The following is a 6,000-nucleotide window of genomic DNA, read 5'->3' on the forward strand; positions in this document are numbered from 1 at the left end:
TTTCCAGTATGCATAATCTCCTGGTTGCAGGTCCCGGGGCATCTGATCTTCATCCAAAGATAGATTGCTGTGATAAGCTTCAGAAACAAACTTCGAGTGTTCTTTTAATAATTTAATTAAACTTTCCAATAATATAACATAACAACAAGGAGCTATCTGGGAAGTGAGTCTTAAGCAGTAAATACAGACCTCAATTAACAAACCTAGAATTTAATACTCACTGAAACAATCTTTTTCTCTCTAAAATTACCCTCATTTCTACCAAATATAGCCAAATTAAGACTGATTTGTTTGCAGAATAAGTCTGGCTAATTGACCAAATAAGCTCTTTTAAATTGGCTGTGCTGGAAGTTTTCCTAAGGAATCTCGGGTCGAACTTTTAAAAGGCCTCTCTCTCCAGGCTGGGAAATCCATGGCAAGGGCTAGCCAGATTCCGCCTGTGATATGTATAGATTTGGGTGAATTCCTCTCTTCTTGAGGTCCACCAAACATCTTGAGATTCTTGTACATGTCAGGAGGTGACCTTCCTTATTCACCTGATAAGGCTTCTGGGAACCTAAGAGTTTCCAATTTCTGGAGGGATTTGGTAGAGAGAAAATATAAATATTTCGATTCCGCTTACAAAGGTATAATTTACCAAGTTGCTGTAAGCCATAATTACCCTGAGGGAAAAGGTTTCCTTATATCTGGAAAACACAGATTAAAAGCCAGTAATATTTCAGACAAAAACCATGCAAATTATAATCATATTCACCAGTTCACTCAGTCCAATGTAACGAATCCTTTTTGTTAACAGTTTTATGAAGCCATCAGGTTTTCTGTTAGGATTCTTTAAATTTCTTACCTTCTTCAGCAGTATGGTCTGAAAGTTATTAGAAGCCTGTACTTGTCAAAAAGTCTTTTCTATGAATCTTGAAGATGAAACATTTTTGCAAAAGGATCAGAGTAAAACAATAACTGTCTATGAATGACAAAAAAACTTAAAAAGGCATTGTTAAACACATGATTACAATGCCATTGACAAAGAAACTTGATTACTTCTGTGACATACATTTTAAGATGATAACTAGAATTATGACTGATACCATTTTACTAGGATGTATTCAAATTTTAGGAATTCCATGTAATTTCTAGTATATCTATATTAATAACATTTACCCATACAATATAACTTAAGGTTTATCCCTCATTTGACAGTGCTTCCTATGTAATTTAACATACCAAGCAAGCCTAATTAGTTTAATATTTCTCTTTGATATGCCTTAGGGGCTCTTTGGAAAACTCAGAGTTAGCTAGAGGTCAACGGACTTTAATTAGAATTTGATCTTTGGGAAGTTTGTCAAAAATATCAAAAAGTTTCAAAACACTTGGTCAAACACATAGGTCACTGGGAAACAATACTTGTTCACTTAACCAAAGTGACAATAAAAGATTTCAAAAGCAAATACAGAATGTAACGACAAATTACTTAAAAGGTAAAGAAAATTTACAATCTGATATCAAAAGCAGCTCAATAGTCCAAAAAACTTTGTTTTCTTAGCAGAGGGAAAACCAAATTCCAGTCTTGTACCAGCTTACTTTTAATAACAAAATCAATTTACTTAATTAAATTCAATCTAATCTTAGCCAACCCTGACCATGCACAAAACACTTTTCTCAGGGTTCCTTTTTTACAAACCTTCCACAACTTTTTGTATCCGTATTAATTTGTCCCTTATTTTCTTTCCCATCCAGAAACAGTTAGCTCTAGGACAAAATTACCACTTTTTTCCCTTAGCAAAATGTATTTCTATTCCTCATACCTTCTTTTACTGAAAACACATCCTACCTTCCTTGCATACTGAAAAAGTTCCCTTATTATTTCTAGTAGCTCTAATTACATATATATTAAAAAAATTTTTTTAAATTTTTATTCATTGTGAACTTTTTTTCTTATAAATTTATTTATTTTATTTTTGGTTGCGTTGGGTCTTCGTTGCTGCGCACGGGCTTTCTCTGGTTGCGGTGAGCGGGGGCTACTCTTTGTTGCGGTGCACGGGCTTCTCATTGCAGTGGCCTCTCTTGTTACGGAGCACGCGCTCTAGGCATGCGGGCTTCAGTAGTTGTGACACGCGGGCTTAGTAGTTGTGGCTCGCGGGCTCTAGAGCACAGGCTCAGTAGTTGTGGTGCACGGGCTTAGTTGCTTTGCGGCATGTGGGATCTTCCCGGACCAGGGCTTGAATCTGTGTCCCCTGCATTGGCAGGTGGATTCTTAACCACTGTGCCACCAGGGAAGGCCTATCCTTTCTACTCTTGATGGGCCTTTGGTTTGTTTCTAGTTTTTGGCTTTTATGAATAGTGTTGTGAGGATCACCCTTGTACATATCTTTTGATAAACACATATGTGCATTACTACTCGGTAAATGCTGTATTCCCCCTACCCTTCTAGGTTCTTGGCTGAGACACCCCTGTAATAAAAAGACAGATTAACAGGAGAGAAACAAACACGTTTAGTAACATATATACCTCCTGTATACATAGGAGAGACCCAGGAAAACTGAGTAACTCCCCAAAATGGCCCAAGCTCAACCACCTTCAACACTATCTTCAGCTAAAGACAAAAGGAGATTTTGGGGGGCGGTGGTGGAGGAGGCCAGTTATAGGAATTATCAGGAAAAATACAGTAAACAAGGGTAAGGTTGTTATGCAGATTTAAGTTCACGCCTTCTCCATTGACAAGAGTTTCTAGAGATTTAGAGTCACCCTTCTCTTCCTGGTACAGAAAGGGAGATACCCTTAAAGTGGAGATTTCCCTTATAAATGTAAATGTCTCTTACAAAAGGGTAACTTCTCTGTTTTCAGAGCTTCTCCTTTGTGTGCCGTTTCTTAAAAATAATCAGGTTCAAAATAATTCTTACGCCAAAGAGGCATTTTGGGGTGTCATATTGTGCTCCCCCTCAGTACCTAAAAGAACGCTTCAGATATATTTCTACTCATTTTCATGGTTGTCAGTTATTTTCTTCTCTGAATGCAATTAGGATTAGTAACCACCTCTGCATAAACTTACATTATCTGTATCCATATACAGTGTTGAGGCTTTTTATTCATAACTTGACTTATTTTAGCATCAGTTGTTTTTCTACTTTAATTTCTTTCTAAGAGTGTTTCTATGTTCATTTATTACTTTACCAGCTACCTATATCAAAATGTCATTTTTAAGTATCTCAAGAATTTTGACTTTTTCTTTTCCTGTGTGAGACACACACACACACACACACACACACACACACACACACACACACACACACACACACACGTAATTATTTTGAAATGAAAAACACTCCTGGAACTGTCAAATGTATTTTGCAGATATTGAGGCAAAGGTTTACCCACCTGAATAGTCTTGGAATGGTGCAGGCTTATTAAGCACTGATTCCTAATTTTGCCAAGGGGGGAAAAGGGAAGAACAAAGTGAATGAAAGCGGTTTTGAAAAACTAAAGCATATGCTTTATTTTGTTGTGATTACACCCAGGTCCGCAGGTTGACATTATTATCTCCCTTTGTCCCAGATTGCATTAACTTATTCCATTCAGCAAATCTGAAGTTAACTCGACAAACTGAATAGAGCAAATATAGCCTGAAATCGAGCAAATACCTTCCATTTGATTTTGGTAGGAGTCACAGCCGCTGAATGCACTCTTTATGTAGAGAACACTTAGCGAATACTATTATCTATGGCACTGCTATCTATGGCACTGCTTTTCAGATGTACACATCAGTCAGCTGGGGATCTTGTTGAAATGCAGATGCGGATTCTGGGGTTCTGGGATGGGGCTGGAGATGCCTGCTTTTTGGGGGACCACACTTTGAATAGCGAGGCTTTAGAGCACAGCCGGGTTTACATGAGACCTTGGTCGGTTGCCCATTCAGGGGTGATAAACATCCCTGCCCCAGTGCCTCTCGGGTTGGCCTCCCAGTGCGGGCTGAAGAACCAGGTGTGTGCAGTCCCCGTTAGAGCCGCAAAAGCCCAGTGCTCTTTGGACGTTTATTTACAGCTCAAGTAGCAACTCCTTTCAGTCTCCCCTCACCTAGTCTCTTCTCAAACATTCCATACACCTGAAGAAAAACGACTGCACTCCTCAAAAGCACGCCAAACCAACATACCCACACAGCCACACCCCAACCCCCGCCCATACGCGCGCTCGCGCGCGCGCGCACGCACACTTAATCCCAGGTGCTAACCTGGAGGAAGGAGTGGGGCAGGGCGGGCACGAAGCCGCCTTCTTCTCCCCTGGCTTCAGTGCTTCGTACTTCCTCATTCATTCCACAGAGACTGGGTGTCCGTTTCAACGTCCCGGTGCCGAGCACTGCGGTACACGCCAGCCCCCTTCCAGCCACTAGCTGTGCATTTCTCTGCCCGCCCATGTGGCAGCCTGGAGTGTTGGGGAATTAACAATCCCCAGCGCACCCCGGGAGCAGCCCTCAGCCAGCGCCTGATGAAAGCTGGTAGATAAAGAGCCCAGCTCTTAGCCCATGAGCAGGACCACTGAGACGGATGGACGGTCTGCACTGGCTCCCAGAGCTCCCCAGGACTGAGACTCAGTTGCCCCCAGTGGTAACTGGCTTGATGACGCACCTGTATTAGTTGCCTTCCTGCCTCTGTCTCACTTCCCCGTTCTCCTGTGTCCTGGGATCGCATCCTAAATAAATTGCTTGCTCTCGAATCTTTGCCTCAGAGTTACCTTCTGGAGGAACCCAAACTATGGCAAGGCTCTTTGAGGCCAACAGTCAGAAGTACTTTTGTTCGTTTTAATAAAACCCCATTACAAGAAAACCCAGGAGCCCCTTGGGTTTGTCCTAGGGGGGGTTTCACCACTGTCTAGTTATTTTGTTGGCATGACACCAACCATTCAGATGGCTGGAAATAAGCCCGATCATGGAGAGCGTGCTTCCATATTCCTGGACTGTCAACAGAGTTGATATCTGGGGTCCCTAGCAGAGCTGATTCTTGTCTTTCTGACTCCTGACCAGGGGCATGTATCTCTGAGTTCTGCCTCAGAGCCCTGAGCACATCCTGTGGCCCTTGCAACACTCGTCCTGGCTGCCTCCTACCTCCATGCTCCTTTCCTTAGGCCTCCTTCCCTGGGGTTCTCTGTTGTGAGTTCTCTGCCCAGCCCTTTGGGACAAGGAGTCCTTTCTTGGACCTTCAGTTTACTGCATGGAGGCTCCTGACTTTAAGTTTCAGGGACGTACCACCCCTGTTCTCCAAGCTTTGCACCAATGATCAGTGCTTCTCATAGCCGTGTCTTTAGCTTGTGCCCCTCCTCCTGCCTTCTTCCCCAGACTGGAAATGGATCCGAACCTTGGCATAATTTTAAACTTCTGAGTGCATTTTAGAACTGCCTGTACCTAAATGGGGGATCTTAGCCCTTCTATATGTTCAGAAGTGTGCCTTTTCCCCTCAAAACCTTGTATGCAGCACTCCCCTTTCTGTGGTTCCTTGCATGATGGGAACCCCCACCAGGCAGGGATATTTGGGAGGGTAGCCTGACCTGGCACTCTAGAATGGATTGCTCACAATCTTGCTGTACCCCTGCCAGGGTGCATTGCCCACCAGGCTGAACACCCATCTCTTTGTTTGGGCCTCTTGGGGTTCCTGATTAGAGACCCTTGTTCCTTTGGATTTGGTATTTTAAGAGTACACACTACATCAGTAGGACTGTCTTTAATGTAAACATCCATGAAAACATCAAGGATGGATGGCTAGGTGACTGCTTCCCTGAGAGAGAGAGGCCGGGGGAAGAGGGAGGGAGGGAGGGAATCTTTCTCTTCTTATAAGGCCGCAGCCCTATTAGATTAGGGTCCCACCCTTATGACCTCATTTAACCTTAATTATCACCTAGAGACCCCTGTCTCCAGATACAGTCATGCTGGAGGTTAAGGTTTCAACATATTAATTTGTGGGGGGAGAGACACAGTCCAGTCCATAGGAGTAACTGTGCCCAGCTTCTCCCCCAACC

Source organism: Lipotes vexillifer, unplaced genomic scaffold (genome assembly GCF_000442215.2).
Source record: "Lipotes vexillifer unplaced genomic scaffold, Lipotes_vexillifer_v1.1 scaffold1442, whole genome shotgun sequence".
In the NCBI taxonomy this organism is placed as follows: Eukaryota; Metazoa; Chordata; class Mammalia; order Artiodactyla; family Lipotidae; genus Lipotes; species Lipotes vexillifer.